The following is a 24,600-nucleotide window of genomic DNA, read 5'->3' as shown; positions in this document are numbered from 1 at the left end:
AGAGTAAATGGCAAAATAGAGATTTTCAGACTCCACCCTATAGCCTGGGTGCTTTTTTCCAGCACCTAGTTTCCCTGACCTCGGGATGGACTCACTCCATCCTGAGTCCCACACCATAGCATTATAACAAGGTCCAGCCAAGGCAAGTTCAGTTCCATTAAACAGGCATTCCCTGAGAGCCAACTTTATGTGACCATCCCCCCACCCCAGGCCATAAAGCAGAGATCATGGAAGCAGGGTCCTGCCCTCCCAAAGTCACAGGGTCCTTAATTTCAGCATGAAGTGGTATACACTAGGGAGGATGATAAGGCAAAGACTTTTTAAGAGAAACTACTGAGTACCTATTGAACGCCTGACATGTTCTGAAGGCTTTATATTTAACACTCATGACAACACCATGGGTATATTCTATCGTTGTTATTCCCCATATTACAGATGGAGAGATTTGAGACTCAGAGTGGTTTTGTCACTTGTCCACTGTACCGCTGTGGGAACAAAGGAACGGCCAGGTAAGCCTGAAGGCAGAGCCTTTGCTAGACATCACATTATATGGGAGGTTTGAGGAAAGCTTTCCGGGAGCAGGTGGCTTTCTAGCTCCAAATAGTATTCCAATCTCTCCGTCCTAGAACTCCTTACAAAAACAAAATTAATTGGAGATTTTTTAAAGTCCTCCCCTGATTTTGATCCTAAGAAAAGCAACCTTTTTGGGGCACCTGGGTGGCCCAGTAAATTAAGTGTCCGACTCTCAGTTTTGGCTCAGGTCATGATCTCATGGTTTCGTGAGTTTGACCCCAGGTCCAGGCTCCATGCTGACAGGGATTCAATTTCTGCTGCTGCTTGGGATTCAATTTCTCTCCTCTCCGCCCCTCCCCCACTCATGCGGTCTCTGTCTCTCTCAAAATAAGTAAATAAACTTTAAAAAAATGAAAAGCAACCTTTTCCTCTCAGAGTGCCATAGGCATTATCACGTCACACTTGGGCCCAGCCCCTTCCCACTGCCTGGGACCTTTCCTTCTCTTTCTTACCCTGCAAGGTCCAGCCCAATTACAGCCTCCTGGAATCGTCTCCCCTCCGGGATGGATATGTGACCACCTCTTCCTCTACATTGCTGTAGCAGATCTGAGAGCTGGGGTTGGGGAGATGGGGAAGAGGACTAAACTTACCAAAAATCCAGTATTTACAAGGCTGGGGGTTCTCCATAATTACCTCTTTTAAGCTCACTTTGTCCCTACACTACTTACTTCATGAAGCAGGTGTTAGCATGACACAGAAGGGGACCATGAGTCACGTTGAAGTGTCATGATTTGCTCAAGGTCACCCAGCTCATGAGCACCAGAGTGAAAATTCATTTGTCTGACCCTCAAGTCCACATTCTTAGTCTATTGTGCCCGGTACGGTATTTGTCCATTCTGTAGATGTCTGTCCAGCTATGAACAGATGGTGTGCTCCTTGAAGGCAGAAATAGGGTCATTGCTGTATCCTCTGAACCCCTGGCATATAGTAATTACTTACTGAAATCTTATCAAATGTTTTATTTATTTTCTTTCATTATTAAAGAATAATTAGGGGCGCCTGGGTGGCTCAGTGGGTTAAACGTCCGACTTCGGCTCAGGTCACGATCTCGCGGTCCGTGGGTTCGAGCCCCGCGTCGGGCTCTGGGCTGATGGCTCAGAGCCTGGTGCCTGCTTCCGATTCTGTGTCTCCCTCTCTCTCTGCCCCTCCCCCGTTCATGCTCTGTCTCTCTCTGTCTCAAAAATAAATAAAACGTTCAAAAAAAATTAAAAAAAAAAGAATTGACAGTGTTATATTTGTTTCAGGTGTGCGACACAGTGACTCAATAATTCTATACATTACTCAGTTCTCATCACAATAAGTATACTGGTCATCTCCTTTATCTATTCCACCCTATCCTCCCACCCACCTCCCCTCTGGGAATCACCAGGTTGTTCTCTGTATTTGAGTCTGGTTTTTTGTTTGTCTTTTTTTCCCCCTTTTTTATTCATTTGTTTTGTCCCTTAAATTCTAGATGAGTGAAATCATATGGTATTTGTCTCTGTCTTATTTCACTAAGCACTATACTCTCTAGGTCCATCCATGTCATTGCAAATGGCAAGACCCCATTCTTTTTTATGGCCGAGTAATATTCCATTGTGTATGTATTCCATGTCTTTTTTATCCACTCATCTGTCCATGGACACTTGCACTGCTTCCATATTTTAGCTATTGTAAATAATGCTGGAACAAACCATGGGGGTATATGTATCTTTTCAGATTAGTGCTTGCCTTTTCTTTGGGTGAATACCCAGTCATTAAATTACTGGATCTTATAGTAATTCTATTTTTAATTTTTTGTGGAACCTCTATACTGTTTTCCATAGTGGCTGCACCACTTTGCATTCCCAGCAGCAATGCAGGAGGGTTGCTTTTTTGCCATAACTTTGCCAACACTTGTTATTTCTTGTGTTTTTTATTTTAACCATTCTAACAGGTGTGAGGCAATATTTCATTGTTGTTTTGATTTGCATTTCCCTGATGATAAGTGATGTTGAGCATTTTTTCATGTGTCTGTTGGCCATCTTTAGGTCATCTTTGGAAAAATGTCTATTCAGGTCCTCTGCCCATTTTTAAATCAGATTATTTGTTTTTGTTTTGATAAGTTTTGGTGTTGAGTTATAGAAGTTCTTTATATATTTCGAATATCAACTCCTTATTGGATATGTCATTTACAAATATCTTCTCCTATTCAGCAGGTTGTCTTTTTTTTTTTTTATTGATGGCTTTCTTCACTGTGCAAAAGCTATTTATTTTGGTATAGTCTGAATAGTTTGACTTTGCTTTTGTTTCCCTTGCCTAAGGAGACATATCTAGAAAAATGTTGCTGTGGCCCATGTAAGAGAAATTACTTCCTGTGCTCTCTTCTAGGGGCTTCATGGTTTCAGGTCTCCCATTTAGGTCCTTAAACCATTTTGAGTTTGCCTTTGTGTATGGGGTAAGAAAGTGGTCTAGTTACAATGTTTTGCATGTAGCTGTCCAGTGTTCCCCAGAACCATTTGTTGAAAAGACTGTCTTTTCTCCTTTGTGTATTCTTGCCTCCTTTGTTGTAAATTAATTGGCCATACAAGCATGGGTTTACTTCTGGGCTATTCTGCTCCATTGATCTAGGTACCCATCTTTGTGCCTGTATCATCCTGTGTAACAGCAGTCTGTACCCCAGCTTTGTTGTGTATCCTGAAACCCGGGATGGTGATACCCATTCTCAAGAATGGGGGTCTTCTGTGGTTCCATACATAGATTTGTTCTGGCTCTCTGAAAAGCGCTACTGGTATTTTGATAGGGACTTCCTTAAATCTGCAGAGTGCAAAGTGCATTGGGTAGTATGGACATTTTAACCGTAAATGGATATTTTAAGTGTTCTTGTATCCTCAACATTCAATAGAGTGCCTTATATAATTTAAGACAAATATTTTATCGGCAGTTAAGTAGCATTAATGATTTTGAACTTTCCCTCCACACACACGCAAAGTATAGGACGATGCTGTTCTTGCTAACTTTTCACTGCTATTTCAACTTAGTTATTATACCCCTGGTTACCCCAGGCCTAGGTACAAAGTTCACTTCAACCTACTCCGGATTTCACTTCTAGACCTTCCGTAGCATGTAGATGGTTCTGGATTCTCAGGTGTGTGGAGCAGTGAGAGGGCAATACTGGTGGAGGGCCTGGGTTTGTAGGTCCTGCTCTTTCTCCAAGTAACTCCTTCACTTGATTATATCTAGTTAATCTTCCTCTACCTTAGTTCTTCAAAAGAAAAGTACTCTCGGGTTGCAACTAAGGCTCTGATGTTCTTTTTTTTTTTTTTAAATGTTTTTATTTATTTTTGAGACAGAGAGAGACAGAGCATGAGTGGGGGAGGGGCAGAGAGAGGGGGAGACACAGAATCTGAAACAGGCTCCAGGCTCTGAGCTGTCAGCACAGAGCCCGACGCGGGGCTCGAACTCACGGACCGTGAGATCATGACCTGAGCTGAAGTCGGACGCTCAACCGACTGAGCCACTCAGGCGCCCCAAGGCTCTGATGTTCTATGAAACAGGCGAGAGGACCTATGAGGTTCCGGGGAGGGACTTCTTTAAAAGATGGAGATGAGCAAGCTTTCCGAACCACAACCCCCAATTTGACAAGATGTGTTCCAGTGCCATTCAACAGCCCGGAGGTCACCACTAGCCTGACAGCATCAGGAGTGGAATTCTTCCTAATAGGTAGAAATTCCTGTTTCAATTTCCACATCAATTCCTACAATATGAAGTAAGAGGCAAAAATGAACGGCAGCTACCCACCTCAAAATATTAAGAATAAACACCTTTCAGGTGCTCTATAGCCAGTCCTTCTATAAAGAAGCCTTTCTGCAGAAAGCAGTCTCATGACTGGAAGAGAAGCTTTGGAGAGATGCATCCGGGAGAAGCAGAACAAACCCTTTAAAGCCATTCTCATTTAAGTGTATTATTTAGAGCTCTAAAGATAACCCAAGGAAGAACTGAAAATGTGATGTATATTGACTCCTAATTACAAGTGCACCCTGGGAGGAGGTGGGAGAGGCAGTATGTCAGTGAGCTATACCTTCACTTAACCCAGCAGGAAGGCAATGGATACTGTGTAAAGCTGATACATCACTTTGGAACAGTTTAAGAAAATACTATGTAATGATACGGAAGCAGTCACCAGAAGAACTAAAATCAAAAGTAGTCGAATGTGGTTACCTCAGGAGAGGGGGGTCTGCGGTTGGGGAAGTGTTTTGCTTTTCACTGTAAAACTTCCCCCACTATTTTATTTTGTAATCGTTTGTAAGGATATCTTTGATTTCAGAAAATGAAAAAAACAAAAAACAAAAAACATTTTGCTCCTCAGGAAGCCACTGTCCTTTCGGGAGTTTGGACCCATTCCCACGTTTCTGTTCAGCTACATCTTATTGCTGTGGCTTTTGGTGAACAGGATGTGGTGCCAGTGGAGAACAGGCTGTTTGTTCAATGTTCGTGTTAAGGGGGTAAGGGATGGGCACAGAGCAATCTTTCCAGAAGCGGTGGTGAATGTTCATGAGTTCTCCATAGTCTTTCCAGAAGTACATTTTCTGAAAACGTGATTTAAACAATAGTAATGAAGCTGGGGAAATAGCCCATCCCCTAAAAATAGCTCATTTACAGGGGGAGTAATTGCCAGCTATCCCATCTTTGCTAACTGCTTGGAGTAAGGGACATGGGAAAGCATCTGTAAAGAAAACCCAATCCTAGGGATGGTGTGAGAAGTTCAGATCAAGATTAGCCAGTGTGACCGGAGCTGCCTGGTCATCCTTAGGCTGGCGGCCAGAGATGGGGTGCAGAGCATGCACAGGGTGCCAGTCTGAACTCAGAAGACACGGGTCCTGGCAATGCCGGGCTGCGGACAGCCCTGCACAGAGCAGGCCACATGGGGTCATTTTTCTCTCCCAGCTCCACTCTCTTGGGCTGTGCACACGAATTTAAAAGTCACTACCTCTCGACTTGTTTTGAGGATTAAATGAGTTAATTTGGCAAAAGCACTGGAATTCTGCACTTCCTAACTGATCTCCCTAGGTTAACCTTCCCCAGGTCACAACCTTTCGATGGCTTCCCAGTTCCTATTGCATTATGTCCCAATATAATGAGAGCCACACACGTGAGCCGTGTTCTAGTGGTCACTCTAAAAAAAGGAATAGAAAACAACAGACATTAATTTAACAATATATAGTATGTACTTTATTTATCTAAAACATTATCATTTTAACAAATTGTCAATAGAGACAAATTATTCATGGGACGTGTTACATTCTTTTTTTTTTTTTTCATACTATGTCTTTGAAATGCAGTGCGTATTTTACACTTAAGGTAGACATGAGTTTGGACTAGCCACATTCCAAGTGCTCAACAGACATATGTGGCTGTTGACCACCATATTGGATAGTATAGATGTCAATCTCCTTTGTGTCTCCTACTGACCACATGCTCTCTGGCCTCTGCGCACATGCTCTGTCCTTCGCCTGGAGCATTCTCCACCACCGCTAACCCACTCTGCAGGGCTAACTTTCCAATCAGGTCACTTCCTCCTGGAAATTCCCCATGGCTCTGTTAGCCTAGGGTAAAGGCCCCTCCCACATGTTCCCATAGCCTTTCATACAGTCCCACTGAAATATGTAGTAAATGGGTTGTAATTACTTGGATTTCTTGACTTCAAGCTCTACATATATCTTGTTTATCACTGAACCTCCAATGCCTAGGATGTGCCTAGTACATAACAGACACCTCCAATAAATATATGTGATTTTGCTTGCAAAAATGAAGCATCCTTCAGGCCTTGGTCATGGATCTGCTCAGAGATGGTCCTAAGAAGCAAGGGAAAACTAACTGTCCCTCTCCCCACGGACCTATCGACAGGCCTTGGAGCCAGGCGTTCTCGATTCAAATCCTGGTTCCACAACTTAATAAGTCTGTGTCCTGGCTAAGCCCTTTACCTGTTGGAGCCTCAGTTTTGCCATCTGTAAAATGTGGCTATCAATCCCTACATAGTTGTTGCCCACATTAAACTGATGTAAAGTGGTCTAGAATAATACCAGGCACATGGTGAGTGCTTAACACCTAAATTTCATCGAATTGAAGATGTCATTAATTACAATTGCTTTTGTCATAAGATACCTCATTACCTTATGAGCCACTGAGGGGAAAAAAAGGAAGAAAATCTCAACAACAACGCCGGTTCAACTATAATATGTGTATAACATGTAAGATGCACCAGGATTCCAGAGACGCTGAAATGTTAAATTACATGTGTCTTCTATCTGTGACATATGGCAAATGCTCCCTGATGTCCCCTGGAGAGTAACCCATCAGGACACTTAGGTAGAAGGTGCTGGCTGAGCTCTGATTTACTCAGGCTTCACAGGAAGGTGAGGCATGGCTGTTTACCGAGTCCCCATGGTGGGCCAGCCACTTTCCTTACATTATTTTAATTACTCTTCCAAACAATCTTATTTGGGGTACCCCTCATTGTTTAGAGGAGGAAACGGCAGCTCAGAGAGGCAAAGTTGCCCGGCTAGCCTGCAGCACAGCCAGGACCGGAACTCAGGCCCGCGCTGTGCAGAGCCCCAGAAGTCTGCAGCAAGGCAAGCCTCTTCCAAAGACCTATGCTCCTGAGGCGGACAGAGCCCCTAAAGCCTCGAGAGCATCCTGTTAATGCACCGTAAAGGCCTAAACTCCTCAAACAAGCTCAGGATCAAACAGTCAGGCGTGAGCTTATTAGGTTTAATGCTAGGAACAAACCTTGCAAACAACAGGTGAAGGAGGCTCCTCAGTCTGAGGGAAGGGCAGAGCCTCGCTCTCCAGGGGCAGCAGGCCAGCACCGTGTGGGGGCTTCAGCTCTGCTCTCTCCAAGATCCAGGCAAAGGGAAGAAAGAGGAAGAAAGGATGCCGGGCTCCTCTATCCACAGCATCGGCAAGCTTCAGCATTGCTCAAGGTCACCCAGTTGTCAGGGAGAGAGATGCAGAAGAGTCTAAGGGGCTGAAACGGCCAGGAGTGGTAAATCGGGATGCGGGGGGGAGGGGGGGGGAGGAATCATGTTGTTAAAAGGGAGGCCCTAGTGTGGGGAAGTCACCTAAAGTCGTAAGTGCCTGACACATATGGGTCAAATGCAAACACCTAGATGGGTGGCAGGGGCCAAGGACAAAAGGCAAAAAGGCAGACATTGTTCCCCATTGGCCACAGGGGACAGGATTAGCTCCCTAAACCATGGCAGGTCTTCTGTGGGAGGCAGCAGGCCCCTTGCCTTCCCCGTTTTGCTGAGGCTGATGTGACAATTGCTGGTCCTGCAGATTTAAGATACAGGGATTTTGCTCCCTTTAATTCTCTTCCCTTAGAAAGTTCAGCCTGTTTCCGTGGAGTCAACGAAATCAGGTCACTGCTTTTCTCATCTGGGGAAGTTTGTTCTTAATGAGAGCTTCTCAAGCCTTCCCTTTGTGTAAGGTAGCTCCCTCCATCCCCTCTACATTTTTCCAGAGTAAATCTACGGGAGTCGGGTAAGAGAGGGGCCAGTCCGCTGACGTGGAGGGCGACGCTCCCTGGGCCGCAACCAGCACCGCAGAGCCCTTCCCTCCCGTCTGCCACTGCAACGCCGGCACCGGCACTAGAGAGACCAAAAAACCCTGAGCTGGCACTTCTGGCTGTGGCACCCAATGATTCTGCTAGAAACTAGGAAAAAAATAAAAAGCCTAACCAGGTAACAGTGGCAGCCTGATGTAGGAGCTAGATGGCTTGGGCCACTGAAGGAAGCCACAATTTCATCTCAGCTCAGCTAGGAAATGACCTTCCCCTCGGTGAGGCCAGGGTTCCATTCGCGGTGCCATCATTCACTTGCCACGTGGCCTTGGCCAGGGTGCCTTTCTCTTCACCTCGGTTTCCTTCAGGGGCTGGGAGACCTCAGTGGCTTTCACACTATACTCAGCAGATACCTGCTTCCTGCCCACTTCATCTGGACTGCCTTGCTCTCCTCTATTTTAAACATTATGGGTCCCTATAAAACTTCCTTTGAAAAGAGGCTTTTGTGGCCAATAAAAGTTTGAAATCCACCAGACTGAAAAATCTTGTACGCTGCGCCCAGCCCTGACGTTCTCCGAATTCGAAAAATCGCTGTGTTACAATCTCTTTGAGAGAACAAATAATACTCAAAGACTCAAGGTTCTGGATACGTGTGAGCAATGTGTTTGTGCGTGTGTGTGTGTTTAATCCTTCACTTTTTTTTTTTTTTGTTCTTTGATGCCTGTTTCTCAGACACAAACCACATGCAAACATTTCACCTGGAATGTTTGGCGGCCCTCAAGTTATTTACGTGCACAACGTGTCTGCAGGCAAAGCGGGACAAGTGCGCCTCTGTGTCTGGCACGGTCTTGTGTGCTTTGTGCTCTGCAGGTGGGGAAGACAAGGCCATCCCATGGCGTGCAAAAGGGCAAGCCTGAGAGGAACACGACTCCGCCAGGCAGGTACTCACACCCTTGGCTTTCCACTTCTCCTGCCGGCCTGCCTCCACCCCCCAGGCCCTCCCTGATTCTTGCCCATCTCTGCAAGATGGAAAAAGAAAAAAAAAAAAAAGACAGGAAATGGAGCCCAGTAACCATTTCAAGATGGTGAGGGGATGCTAGAAAATCTGCACTGGATGGGCTGCAGACTCGTAGCCTTTCCCAAGGCTCACTGAGTCAAACTCCCAGACCCGGGCCCATCCCAGTACCATAGCTGCACGCCCAGCCTGAGGGCAAACGACATTTGAGGCAGGCTCTCCCTGGGTGACAGGTAAAATCTTCAGCATCCTGCACAGACAGGCCTTCCGGTCCAGCCTAAGGTTCCAGCAGAGGGGAGCAAAAGAGAGGAAATCCAGACGGCAAATAAATCAAAAATAATTTCTGTTTCTCTTTGGACCATGTGGGTTTTGTTTTGGGGGGGAGGGTAGAGCACACATGCTTTTTTGATTACATGTTCACTATGCCACCTAAAAATGAGCAGATAAACAGCCTGGAAAGCTAAAAGAGGTCCTGGAGATCATCTAGTTCACCTGTCTCATTTTAAGGATGGGAGAACTAAGACCCAGAATGGGGAAGCTCCTTGCTGGGAAGCATCCGGCTATAGAAGAATTTAGTCTGGACCTCAGGCCACTAGCTGTTTCCTTCAGCTCCCAAGGCTCAAGGCCCTGCTTTAGTCACGGCACACTGCGGCGAGAGAGGGCAGGAGGGCTGTGTGCAGCACGTGTGGGGACACGGTACCTGCATGTAGGAGGGTTATCAGGGCAGCCACGTGTGGTTGTTCAGGTTGTGTGCTGCACAAGGGCGCCCACCATGGAGTGAATGAGACCTGAAACGTGGTTCCCACTGCATGCGCAGCTGTGTGGGGCTCTGTCAGCTTAGAGGAATTGTCACAGAAGTGCTCCAGGGGCTAGCAGGACTTCTGGGGAGCCGTGAGTGTTCTCACGGGAGAGATTGGAACACGGGCCCAAGGTGAGTTTATCGGGCAGAGAAGGAAGAGCAGGCAGTCTGTGAGAGGGAGGACGTACAAAGGGCCTCGTGAGGCACATGTCAGACACAGCTCTCTCTGGGCCTCGGCAGCGCCCCCTGTGACACCCAGGCCTCCATCTCCTGCACATCCAGGAGGACCAGGCCAGGAAAATCCCTCTCTGGACACCATCTTAGAGTAGAGGGTTACAGACCCTGCCCCTCCACGTCACCCCACTGCCCTGTCCCAGCCACTCCGGTGTCCTGACGTAACCCTCGTAAGACTCCGTCGCCACCATACAGCTTGCTGCTCTGGGGGGCGCCCTCTGCAGCCTCCCCCCATCTCTGCCGGCCGTCTGCCCTGCTCCCTCCCCCACCTCCTGAGCACAGAGGAAGCCAACCAGCCTGAGGAAGGGGGAGCCAGCCCAGCTGCTCTGCCTGCCTCTCAGGGTCAGCTGGCGGCAAGCATCCCTCCCCTCCGCTCCCCCAACTTCTGCTGCTTTAGGAAAGGGCTGAAGACACAGATTCTAAATATAGGTACATCTCCCATCCTCCTGCCCAGCTAATATTAGCCCTTTTGTGGAATCCACTGACAGCATTATTCCCCCCCTTTTTTTTTGGCTGCACTGGTGGGAATTCTTCTGCTTACAGTAAGGCAGGCTGAGCCAGCAAAAGACTGGGGACCACACTGAGCCAAATACAGTGAGAGCTCTGCTAACTGGGGGCTGTGCCAGATGATTTATGGAGCTCCTTCCCAACACAAGATTTATGATTCTGCGAACGGGGAGGCTTGGGAAATGGGGGTGGGGCTGGTTCTGGTTAATTGAATTTGTCAGCTTCCAGATGGAGGAGGCACTAACATTTGTTGATAATTTACTCTGAGCCAGGGATACCACCGAGGATTTCAAATATGTGATTTCCTTGAATCTTACAACAGCCCCGGGAAAGGGGTAGGATCGTTATCCCTATTTTACAGATGAGGGCACTGAGGCTCAACTGGCTTTATGACAAACAGCTAGTCAATGTAAAGATGAGATTTGAACCCAGGTCTCGGTGGCCCTAAAGCCTTGCTTGACTGTTTATTTGCTTCGACCCTGGCAGAAAATCCTTGCAAAACAGTATGGGTATGATTCCTCTGTATGGTCCGTAGCTAGGGTCTGAGAAGCAAAGCAGGACTTGAGTCAGGGGACTTGAACTCTGGGCCTGCCTCTGTCAGGCCAACTTGGAGTAACTGGTTAAGCGTCTCTGAGCCTGGGTTTTCCCATCTGTAGGTAAAGGAACTCCAAAGGCACTTGAGCCAGGACGCTTGGCATCCATGTTGCATTTCTCTGGGTAGGTCTTTACTGTAATGGTCAGTTCTCACTACCCAGCACTAAAATGCAGCCTGAAAAGGGCCCGGGGATAGGGGAGCATAAACTGAGTGCAGAGGGCAAAACGTGTTACTGGCCAGAAGGTTCCAAAGTTGCTTTCCTACAAGATTTCAGCTCATTGTCTTGCAACTCGTCTCTGCAAAGTAAAAGAGAACAAGGAAAGCTAATTCTGCCTGAGGCAGCATAGCCCAAATGAGGTCCTCGGGGGTTTCTCAAATGCACTTGGAGAGAAGAAGGTGGATTCAAGAGAGGGTGTGAGTGACCAGTGATACATGGGGGAAGAGTGGGTATTGACTTCATTCAGTTGTTTATCTTCCCATCTTGTTCCAAAGGACGACTTAACGCAGGAGGATTTAGGAGCTGCTGATGGCTGAGGACAGCAATGCCATTCACTGAGAAAGAAGCAGAGCGAGTGAAGACAGCTGATCGAGTCTAGAAACACAGTTATGAGTGCTTGTCTCCACCGGGAAAACGAGACTGGCCAGACCAACGGACCCGTGTCTGTCCATTGGATTGTTCTCCCGCACCTGCCGTCCAGGGCGGTCGGCCTCCCTCACGGTGTTTTCTGATTAATAACTCAGAACCGAAGACCGGGCCCTGCTTGATAGCTCCTGAGAACCTAATGGAAGGATCTCTTCCCAGACTCCAGACGCAGGAGAAGCTCATCCAGCAAGCAGAGCCAGGGGAAATCCCCCAAATCTTATCCCTTCATCTTCGCCGTATTTTTTGGAAATTGAACCGATCCTAAAATTTCACTCCAAAAATGTTTCCTGGACCATTTCTCCCAGGAAGAAAGCAGGCCCATTAGCGTGCCACTCAAGTGGCCCAGGCGGTCCCTCGGGAATTCTCAGAGCTAGCAGCTTCTGAGCAGTACTGGGTATGTGTGTGCATGTGCACAAGCGACAGGCGGGGGTGGTGACACTGTCACTACTAAGAAATCACAAACAACAGGATTGTTTCCAAGGTGAGACAGGGGTACTGCTTCCACACAGAAACAAACAGAGCCTGAAGGGAAATCACACAGGCCTGCCAACATGTGCACATGCAGACAAGCGCATGGGGTCCAAGGACACAGGTGCTCCCAGCTCCCACATACAGGGGCCCAGACGCGCATGCCCACAGAGTGGACAAGTTCATACGCATCTACACCTGCAGAGTCCCCAGACACATAGGCACACAACTGTGGCTCAGCCTTCTAAGTGTCCTTAGACTTGGGCCTATTAGGGCCGGGGCGGGGGGGGGGGGGGTCCCTCCAAGCTGAAAGTGCGCCACCTTAGGGACAGCCTTGCTAGGCACCAGCTGTGGAGGCTTTCCAATCTGATGGTTTCCCAGAATCCTCCACAGTGTCATTACATTCATTTTCACAGCTGTTTCCTGATCACCTTCTGCCCAGAAGGCCCAGGAATGAGTGCTCTGTGTGGAGGACGAAGAACACAGACCTTAGGGAGCTTTACGTCAGAGGAGAGGCTGCAGACAAGACAATGTTAAGGAGCCAGGCAGGTGGGCAGGGAGAGGAGACAGGCTACTTTAGAGTCAAGCCTATATTGGTATATAGAGTCAAGCCCAGCAAGGTGGGAGCACCTAATGATGCTCCAAAGACATTTACTCACAGGTGATGAATTAATTCAGGGCTATTTCAGGCCACACTCGGTCTCTCCATCTTCCCTCTTCACTCTCCCAGCCCCGCCCCCCCCTCGTCCCCATTCCTTATAGCCCATCCTGGGGGGCGGGGCCCTTCCTCACCAGGCAGAACCTGTCTTCCCATTTGAACCCCCTCCCTGATACCCCATTCCCCATTCCTATGCCACTGAATTTCTCCTGGCTCCTCCAGGATGCCAGATGCTTCCAGGTCTCAGAGCCTTGTGCAGAGTTTCCCTCTGCCAGGAATACCCTTTATTTCCTTGTCTGCTCGGTAAACTCTTCCCCATCCTTCAAGATACATATCAAATATCCCCTGCTGTTCTGCAGTGTTTTCACACCACTCTTCCCCCTCCCTCTCTCTTTCCCCAGTCTGATTCACTGCAGCCTCCAAAGGGCGCCCCCCCAAGACCTTGCTTCATCCTCTTGTGGCTGTCTGCCCACAGTGAGCAGCTCCAGGGGGGCCCCCTGTCCCACTCATCCCAGAGCCTGGCCCTCAGTAAGTGATGCTGGGTATGGGGGGGGGGGTAGTACTCAGCAGGGCCTGGTTCTGGGCTTTATGGAGTCCCTTAGCTTCCTCTCTCACTGGAATGGGAACAGAAGCAGCACTGGATGGCAAGTGTGAGAACCAGACTGGAGATGGCAGTGAGTCTGGGGCACAGACGACTAAGCCTGTGTCTAGGGCTGATGCAATGACGCGTGTTCCCCCTGGGACCCATTCCAGGGTGTAATTCCCCATTTCTCTGCACCCTTGCCCCCTGGCATGTGGCTCCTGCAGCCTCCCGTCCCACTTAACCTCCCCAAAGCACTCTTCTCTGGAGCCCCTGGGTATAAAACATCATTAAGGACACATCTCTCCCAGGTTAAACTTTCTAACTCCCCAATGCCCAAGAGGTGCTGCTCTGCCTTTTGGCTGCAGAAACTGGGGCAGCCGTGCTGGGTCAGCGGAAGCGGGAGCTGTGGGGCCCTTCCTGCCCCTCAGGGAGGCCCCAAATTGATTAATACCTGCTTGGCCCACTCAGCAAAATAAACTCATAAAATGAGATGATTTAAAATCTTCCTTTCTCTACTGGCTTATTTATATTTCTAAAAGGTCACAATCAATTCTTTTTTTTTTTTAACTGGACAGAAACCTGGAAAGAGTAATAGGTTGAGAGATAGAAATAAATTCAGCTGCAAAAACATCTGAGTGTCTTTACATGCTGAGCATGGCATTAGGCCGTGCACATAGAGAGGTGAGGGAGATGTATGCCCAGTCCTCCAGGAGCCCCTGTGTTAGTGGAAAAGCAGGGCTTCCTTGTTCGCATTCAGACTCAAAAGGCAATCCTTAGCATCCCTGATGTGCCTGGGGATGTCACAGGGATTGTTACATGGTCTTCTCACAGCAACCCTACGAGGGAAGTATTATTATCATTTCTACCTCATAGATGAGAACACTGAGGCTCAGAGGGTTAAATGATTTGTCCAGGGTCAAGCAGCCGGTGAGTAGATTCAAACCGTGGTTTATGTGGCTCCTGACAGTGATGGTCTTGCTTTCATAACAAAATGGGCACATCTTTGGTCCAGCGGTGGAGAATTTTGAAGATTTCTGGAGAACGCTTATTTCATTTCATTGTCACAACAACCCTAAGAAGTAGGCATCAATGTCTCTGTGTTACCAAGGAGAAAACTGAGATTCAGTGTTATCCATCCCAGCTTGGAAATGGGAGTCAGGACCAGAATTCAATATTTCTGAGTCTGACCTCCCAGTGAGCTGGGAGGATGGTCCTTCTAGGGCCAAGGAAGTAAAGAAAAAGTCCAGGGGATGGGGGATGCTCAAGGACAAGGCCCTCACAGACTTGGGACAATTCTCCATTGTCTAGACCTGACCTTTGTTACCAAATCTTGTGTCAGTTCTGCCTCTTAAAAACATCAAAATCCTGTCAAAAGACAGGAAAGCATTTGACAAAATCTAACACCGTTTCATGAGAAAAAAACGTAACAAACTATGAATGCAAGGAATCTTCAACCTGATAAAGGCCATCTGAAAAACCCACAGCTAACATTGGACTTCATGGTGAAAGGCTATTTCCCTCTAAGATTAGAAACAAGATAAAGTGTGTGTGTTCTCACCACTTCTATTCAATACTATACTGGAAGTTCTAACCAGGAAAACTAGCCAAATAAATAAATGAATAAATAAATAAATAAATAAATAAATAAATAAATAAATAAAACAAGGGCATCCATTTTAGGGAAAGGGGGAAGAAAACTATCTCCTCTCATAGATCGATGAGAAGATCTAGTACCTAGAAAATCTTAATGAATCCATAGAAAAATTAGAATAAACGAGTCCCTCAAGGTTGCAGAATACAAACTTATTGTACAAAAGTCATTTGTTTTCTATATACTAGCAATGAGCAACCCAAAAATGAAAACAAGAAAACAATTCACCACTGCATCAAAAACCATAAAATATTTAGGAATGCATTTGAAAAACAAATGCAAGACTTCTTCACAAGTATGGATGTCATATGTGAAGTAGTGAATATCATTAAACACCAAAGAAAGGGAAAGACATCCATGTTCATGAACTGAAAGACGTAATATTATTTTGATGGCAGCTCTCCCAGCTTGCTTTATAGATTCAATGCGTTCCCTACTGAAATCCCTGCTTGAGTTTTTTTTTTTTTAAGAAATTGATAAGTGGATCCTAAAATTCATATACAAATGCAAGAGACACAGAGTACCCAAAACAATCTTGAAAAAGAACAAATTGAGAAGACAGAATTTCTCAATTTCAAACCTGCTATGACGCTACACTAATCAAAAACAGTGTAATATTGGCATCAGGATAGACATATAGATCAATGGATCGATGAAATAGAACTCAGAGTCCATAAATGAACCCTCACAATAATTTATTTTAAGTTTATTTATTTTGAGAGAGAGACACACACAGAGAGAGAGAAAGAGAGAGAGACAATGAGCAGAGGAGGGGCAGAGAGAATGGGAGAGAGAATCCCAAGCAGGCTCCACACTGTCAGCACAGAGGCTGATGCGGGGCTTGAACTCATGAACCATGAGACCATGACCTGAGCCAAAATCAAGAGTCGGACACTTAACCGACTGAGCCACCAGTGCCACAAAAACCTTCACACTTATGACCAGCTGACTTTTGACAAGAATACAAGACAATTCAATGGGGAAAGAATGGCCTTTTCAAAAAATGGTGCTAGGACAACTGGTAATCTACATGCAGAAGCATGAAATTGGTCCCATACCTCACACAAGATACAAAGATGAACTCAAAGTGGATCAAAACTCTTAGATGAACACACAGGATCAAGTGTTCATGACTTTGCGTTAAGCAATGGTTTGTTAGATGTGATACCTGAAGCACAAGTGACCAAAAAAAAAAAAAAAAAATAGATGAATTGGACTTCATCCAAATTAACAACTTTTGTGCTTCAAATAATATTATCAAGAAAGTGAAAAGACAACTCAGAATGGTAGAAAATATTTGCAAACCATATATTGGACAAGTGACTTGTATCCAGAATATAAAAAGAACTCTTGTAACTCAACAATAAAAAGAAAAGAACCCAATTAAGAAATGGGCAAAGGGGTGCCTGGGTGGCTCAGTCGGTTAAGTGTTGGCTCTTGATTTTGGCTCAGGTCATAATCTCACAGTTTGTGAGATCACGCTCCACATCAAACCCAGCATTGGGGTCTGCACTGGCAGTGTGGAGCCCGCTTGCCATCTCTCTCCCTCTCTCTTTGCCTCTCCCTCACTTGTGCACTCTCTCTCTCAAAAGCAAAAACAAAAACAAAAACAAAAACTTAAAAAAAATGGGCAAAGAACTTGAGTAGACATTTCTCCAAAGAAGATATAAAAGTAAAGATGCCAAACATCATTAGTCATTAGGGAAATCTGAATCAAAGCCATAATGAGATGTCACTTCAAACCCATAAGAATGTTTTTTAAAAAAATGAGAGAGACAGTAAAAAGTGTTGGGAAAAAAAATGTAAAAAAAAAAATTGGAAACTTCTTACATTGCTGGTGGGATTGTAAAATGATACAGCTACTTTTGAAAACAGACTGGCAACTCCTGAAAATGTTGATCATATGACCTACCCACATCACTTCTAGGTATGAACACAAAAGAACTAAAAATATATGCTCAGAGCGCCTGGGTGGTTCAGTCAGTTAAGCCTCCGACCTTCGGTTTCGGTTCAGGTCATGATCATATGGTTCACGAGTCCAAGCCCTACACTGGGATCCACACTGACCGTGCAGAGCCCACTGGGGATTTTCTCTCTCTCTCTCTCTCTTTCTGTCCTTCTCCTGGTCATGCTCTCTCTCTTAAAATAAATAAACTTAAAAAAATATGTATATGTGTGTGTATGTGTGTGTGTGTGTGTGTGTGTGTGTTCACACAAACTTGCACATGAATGTTCTTAGCAGGATTGTCCATAACAGCTAAAAAATAGAAATAACCGAAACAACAACTAAAAAATGGGTAAACAAAATGGTGTATGCACATGTGTGTATGTGTGTGTATCAGCAATACGAAGGAATGAAGCATTGATACATGCTACAACAAGGATGAACCTTGAAAACGTTATGCTAACGTGAGAAATCAGACACAGAGCCAACATACTATGTGATTCTACTGAAATAAAACGTCCAGCATAAGCAAGTCCATAGAGGGAAACAGATTAGTGGCTGCTGGGGGCTGGGGAAGCAGGGAATGGGGAGTGACCACTAACGCACATGGGGTTTCTTTTGGGGGTAATGAAATGTTCTAAAATTAGATAGTGGTGATAGTTGCACAAGTCTGTGAACATACTTGAAAACACTGAATTGTACAATTTAAAATTTAAAATTCACCCATAAAAGGGTGAATTTTATGGCATGTGAATTAGATCTCAATGATGCTGTTATAAAAAAAAAAACATATGCATGAAAGAGACTGCAGGGAATGTGGAAAATGGAAACAGCTGACTTGTTAGAAGTGGTGAGATGGAAGGTAATTTTCTTTTTTTCCTGTTATTGTTGTTGTAATGTTGTTTGGCCACACCGTGTGAATAGGAGAGAGGGAGAGAGAGTGACAGTCCAGTAGAGAAGATGAGAGCTGGCTTTGGAGTCCAGGGCTGCGAGGTTGACATCCCTTTCTCTGCTAGTTGCTCTTACTTTGCTAGACTGTGTGCTCTTCAGCCAGTGGCTTCACCTCCCTGAGCTGTGATTTCTCTTTCTTGGGAGTGGAACAATATGACCCTAGTAGGGCTCCTGTGAGGATCCCTTGAGGACTTACATACACAGAGCACATGTGTGGCAGATGCACACAGTGGCCATTATCTTTCATCTTCACTTATTTATTCAAATAATTATGGAGCCTCTGTTCCATACTGGGGATATAGATGAACTAAGAGTGGACCTTGTTCTTAAATATCCTGGAGTTTAGAGAAGACGGACATAAATAACCAAAACAAGCTCACCGAGAAGGGTCCGAGCAAAGATATCCACAAACAGCTTGGTGGACAAGTTCTCAGTACAGACCAAATACATTTGCGAATTTGCGTTGGGAGCTACTGGGGCCAGGTCGAGAGATGGGAACCCACAGAATAATGACAGCATCCACAACCACAGATCACATATTTGTTCTATAGCATGCTCTCGTGTATAGGGTCACATGCCATCCCCAGAGACTGCCAGCAAGGAAGTAGGATTACCGTACTTTAGAAATGAGAAGACTAAGTCTTAGAGGGGTCAAGAGGGTGTTCTGTTCTCATAAAGCCAGCTCGAGGTGCAAGACCCCTTCTATTTTGCCACAGCTGCATCTTCTGAGCAATGTTGGCTACATCCTGCTAAGAAGGAACACTGGGAGGGTCAGGGTGAAGAATCAGAAAATGAAGAGGAGCTCTCTCCAAGTCAGGGCCAGTGGGAGGTATTGGGTATGTGACCTGTGAGAGACACGCCAGATGGAGTCCCGAGAACCAATTCAGCCCTGGATCACCCTACAAAGATTTATAGCATTCCTTGGGGAAATATTCACGCTCTGTAGGTCATCAATATCTAGTAAATACTTCTCCACTGATCTCACTAAGTAATAAGCTGAGAGTGGGGAAGGAAAACATAGTAGCATCTATAGGGCACCTACCATACATAGGACATTATACAAGAAGCTTCCCCAAAAGTAGACTCTTGAGGCATTGCAGTGGCCACTTTCTCCACCGACACTGAGGTAACACTGATGACCAGAGAGGTAAAGTGTCCTGCCCAAGGTCACACAGAAAACCTATATAAGAGAGAAGAGTGAGCCTCCTTTCCACTCACCAGAAGGGTTGCAAGTTTCTCCCTGTGCAAAGGAGTCATAGTCTCAAGGGTAGAGGGCAGAATCCACATACTGCTTGTAAGAGTACAGAAGCTCCACAGCACCAGGGACCCATGCTGTCGTTTACACAAAAAAATACTGGTTTGCATTTCAAGGGTAAGGGGTGAGACACTGATTTATTTTTGTATCCCAAGGGCTTAGCTTCCTAACTTGCCCAGAATAGGTGCCTCTACAGGTCTTTTTTAACAACAGCCTAATTGACCTTTGGTTTTGATGGAGCCAGCCCTCAGCTAACAGCAAGAGACTTCCCTTTACCAAATGCAACTTTCCCAAAGGAGCAGGATAACAGACGAGAGCGCAGGCATTCGGCACAGAGACCCAGGTGGGTCCCTTAGTGATGCTGCCCGCTGGACTGGCCGAAGTCTCATTCTTCAAGAGCCGTTTGTTGGCTCCAGGGCCCGCCCCATCCCATTGACCCTGACGGTGCATCTGCGATCGCCAAGCCTCCTCACCTCTGCAGCATCTGCAGAATCAGTTGAAATGGAGCACTGGTAGGCGCAAGGGGCCAAGCTGCACCCAGCACTCCATCACCACCCCACTCACAGAAATCAGAAGTGTCCAACCTGCCCAGTGGGGTCGGGTGTCCACCAGCACTCTGCAGTGATTCATGATAACCTGTAGGATTAACAACTGAGGCCTGCAGGGCTCTCAGCCAGGCAAGACTCAACAAGCGGAACTTGGAATCATCGAGATGGCCCCAACAAATGTCCCAAAGGTATAAAAGAAAGAACACAGACTTCAAGAGCCTACAGACCTTCAAGAAAGCCCAGCCCTCTCCTGCAACATGTCTCAACCTTCAGAGAGCATGTTGGCCTCTCTAAGCATCCATCCCTTCACCAGCTAAACACACATGTCATGAGCTCCTGTTATGAAGGCCAGACAGGCTAATCAGATGGACCAGCTTGGCAGGAGATTGGTAACTTGTAAATGGGTGAAAGAGGGATGCCTGAGGAGGGCTGATGGTTGAGAGGGGAATAGATGAGACGAAGAGAAAAATGTGTGGTGAGAGATAGAGAGAGAGAGAGAGAAAGCTGGGAAAAGGAAACGAATCCTAGGGAAAACTGCATGTAGTAGAGGTAAAAGGAAAACAAGTCAGGGCTCAGAGGGAATGTGGTCAGAGGGGATAATAAGGAAGAGTATGAAAAAATCCACATTTCCACTGGACATGTCAGGGAAACTGTATAAGGTTTGCCAACGTTCAATTTTGTAAGAGCAATCATAACACTGGAGACTTCTTATTACACCATCGATAAATGTCTCCTACAGATGTAGAGGCCAAAGGTAGCAAGTGGGTTTCCTCTTATCAGCCAATTCTAACCGATTGATAATGTTTATATGAGGCAACGTATCTGAACATGTTCTGAGGCCTCATCGGAACCCAGTGGTAAAGAGAGCTGTTTCAATTAGCGATGTCTGCAGTGGGGTGTAAGAAAAGAATGGCAGCCTGCAAGCCATGTGTGCTGGATATTGGGATGTGTTGCCCAGATCAGCGCTCTGGGACCTGGGACGAAGGCACTCACTCCTCCAGCTGCAGGGACTGCTGCTGTGGGCTGCTGACAGCTCTCACTGGGAGTCCCTCTCTGAGAATGGCCCTCGGCCAGGAGACCGGCCTCACCCAGGGGCAGCCCACAGCTGCTGCTGCAGAGGGCAGGAAGACTGACTCCCCCTTACTCAATGTGGGGTATCTGAAGGGCCATCCCAGCTCCAGCCACTCCCCGCGGGGACAGTCGATGTCTGTGCTGTGAATGCATTGCGGTCCAGCTCCTCCCCTGCCCAATCTTACCTCCCTTACAAATGCTGATCCTGAGGGTAAACCCAATGAACTCTGCATGCAAATCTCCCTGGAGTCTCGTCCCAGGAACCCAACGTAACACACCATGCATTTGCCATTCCTGCACAAGCTATACCCCTCCATGCCCAGATCCACATTTATGCCTCACCAAAGACCTAAAGTAAGCCAGTGACGACACGTACTCCATCAGCTTTCCCTTTTCCCTTGTTTGCAAGGAAACTCAGAGGCAAGTTCTCTATTCTTTGTTCTCCTGCCTATGTAGAGGTCGATTTCTGCATTAGGCTTGGAGTCTCTCTAACCTAAAATGAGGGTTGGCTCCATTCCTCTTTTTATTTATTTATTAAAAGTTTATTTATTTGAGAGAGAGAGAGAGAGAGAGAGAGAGAGAGAGAGAGGGAGAGAATGAGGGGGGAGGGGCAGAGAGAGAAGGAGAGAGAATCCCAAGCAGGCTCCACATTGCTAGCACAGAGACCAGTGCGGGACTTGAACTCACGAACTGTGAGATCGTGACGTGAGCCGAGATCAAGTGTCAGATGCTGAACCGACTCAGCCACCCATTCTCAGTCACGTTTCCTCCCAGCCTCTAACCCTACAGAGACAGCAGGTGTCCCTGACTCACTTTGGGGAGTCATCGTAAACTGAAGGTGTCACCAGGACGAAGAACAATATATGCTAACAACTCTCATTGGCCTGATGCTCCCAAGTTACAGGTATGCGTTAGTTTATAGACACAGTAAGTCTTTAAAGTTATTATTACTTCTTTTGAATAAAAGGTACAGAGAGGTTAAATGATTTCTCAACCAACTGCAGAACCCAGCCTAGAATCTGGGTTTCTTGACTGCTAGTCTTACAGATGCCAGCCACAGGGCAGAAACCACTGAGCTGGCCTCTGCTTCTCGCTCAGCGTCGGTGTATGGTCTCTAGAAAACACTGCGACACTGGAATTGGCCCAGGGGACTCCCTCCTGTCTCCCCTTCTACATCAGCAAAATCCTGGGGACTTGGGAGGGTTCAAACCCAGGGCCAGGCACATGTGGAGCGCTGTGGAACATAGGGAGCGATCTAACAATCCAGTGCCAGAATCCCCAGTACAGCCCCAACAGGGGGCCATCTTGTTCCTGTTTAGATCACTCCTTTGACGGGGAGCTCACTACCTCACACCGCTTCTCATTCTGTTGTCCCCTCATCTGCACAACTGGAAGAATATTAAAAAGAGAACCTGGGAAACTGACAGGAGATAATGACCCCTGCACATGGTAGCACTTGGTGAATGGAAGGACTTTTTCCTCCTTCTATTAGACACAGAACAAGAGTAGAAGAGAATCCGCTTGTACGAAGGGCACTCTCAGCTCCAACCACACTGCTTGGGAATCGGTCCCTTCACAGCCCCGAGATAGAGCTGGAGAGGTCTGACGTGTGGGCATTGCTACCAGACCACCCGGGTTTGAGCACGGGCTCTGCTATTTAGCTGTGTGACCTGGGAAAAGTCACTCTGTCACTCTGTGCCTCAAGCTCCTCATCTGGAAGACGAGGAGAGACTCGTGCTATCTACTTCAGGGGGTCTGTCGTGCGAATGCCTAAAACTCTGCCAAGCACAAGGTACCTGCCAGTTGTCCTTTTTGTCCTCACCCCCGTCTCACAGACAAGGAAACCAAGACCGGAAAGTCAAGCCATTTCCACAAAGTCAAACAGCTAATGAGGAGCAGAGCCTGGACAGAAATCGTGGTTTGCCTGAGTCCCAAGTCCCAGAGCTTTCTTTTAGAGGACGTTACTTCTGCCATCCCTTCTGCCCTTCTGTAAAAGAAGGGGGCTGGAAAGAACAAACACACATACGGAATTCCACCCGAGAAGCTCACTGGAGGAAGCAGTTTGTTCACAAAGGCACAGCGGGGTGAATCCAGGAGTCATGTCCTTGGGCAGACGACAGAGCGTGCTACCTGCCTGCTGGAGGGACACGCCAGGGACCGGGGCCGAAAACACCAACTTGCTTCCCATTCTGTCACGGCCGCAAAATCAGGGCCTCCGCTTTGGTGGCGGTGGTTAGGACGGGCGAGTTGCCGAGCCCCACGTGGCTGTGGGACTGGTGACAGTCGGGTGACTCTGAGGCCCTGGGTGGGACAAGGAAGCGCAGCAAGCACTCCTTAAAGGTGAAAACCGCCTCAGTTCTGCAGCAGTGGTGCCGGCGTTAGGATGCAGCCAGCACGGGGCGTCCTGGCTCTGTCTGCACTAAGGAAGGCTTGAAAAAGCAGGAGTGAAGTTTAAAATATTTAAGAACTGATGTGTCACAGGCAGCAACCAATCAGAATAGACACGATGGCCAATGAGAGCAGATAGATGTTGGCTGTCAACAAACTGTATGGCTACGGGAGTGCGCCCAGGGCGAACATCAGTCTTGGCAGCAAAGAAGCCCCACGTGGGAAAAAGAGGATGAACAGGAGGAGGCCCAGGCACCAACAGAGAATTGCCCACCCATCTGCAAAGAAGTCCCAGAGAGAAGTCCAGTAGACCCCCAGGGGTCTGCAGAGGATGGTTTGAAGACCACTGCTATGGAGGAAAGAGGTAAGGGCTTCAAGGTCCAACACGCGGGCCCAGCAGCACCACTGCCTTCAGGATGCACAGAGCCACCTCCAGAAGAGCAAAGCCCTAAGCCCACCCAAAGACTTGCCCATGAAGGCTCAAACTGATATGTCATCGTGTTGTCATTCTGCTTACTTTTCTCTTGACCACAGAGCGTTCATTTGTGTCTCCCAAAGCAGTTGGTCTCCTTCTAGCATTTAGAGGCAGGCACCAGTGCACCTCACTGGCGTTCCAGGGACACCAGACGTAGCCTGGAGTCATGCAGAGTGAGCCCTGGCCTGGTCAGGAGTCAACAGGTGGAATCCTAGTCCCGCCCAGGCAGCCCCCAGAGGCATTTCAAGGCTCCCTCTCTCCCAGCTCTTCTCTACCTCCTTGCTGCTTGCTCTCCTTTCACTTAAAAGCACATGCTCCTGCTGCCCTCTGGGTAAAATCACAAGGGCTCAATTATCTTGCTGGCAATGAAGGAGGAGTACCATTTCTTCGGCTTGCATAAGATAAAGCTCCACATGATGAAATAAGGCATTGGCCTGTGAGGTCTTGTGGGAAGGTACTGGAAGGGAAGGCCCTCCCTTGAGAGCAATGCACGAAGACCTTTCCCCTCACCCAGCCTCACCCGCCAATGAGTCTGCAGGCATACTTCCCAAGCCTAACAAACGGCCCCAGAAAGTGCCACTGAAACACTTCACCACTGTTCTCCACGGACTTCAAAATGTTGTGCCTACTGATGTTGACTTTGCCCCACCCGTGTCTTACAAATTGAGTCTACTTTCCTGTTATTAGCGGCTCTTCATACTGTCTTTAATAGATGACTGTGG

The sequence above is a fragment of the Lynx canadensis genome, chromosome D1 (assembly GCF_007474595.2).
Source record: "Lynx canadensis isolate LIC74 chromosome D1, mLynCan4.pri.v2, whole genome shotgun sequence".
Classification (NCBI taxonomy): domain Eukaryota; kingdom Metazoa; phylum Chordata; class Mammalia; order Carnivora; family Felidae; genus Lynx; species Lynx canadensis.
The sequence above is the reverse complement of the archived record's forward strand: the minus strand, read 5'-3'. Positions refer to the sequence as shown.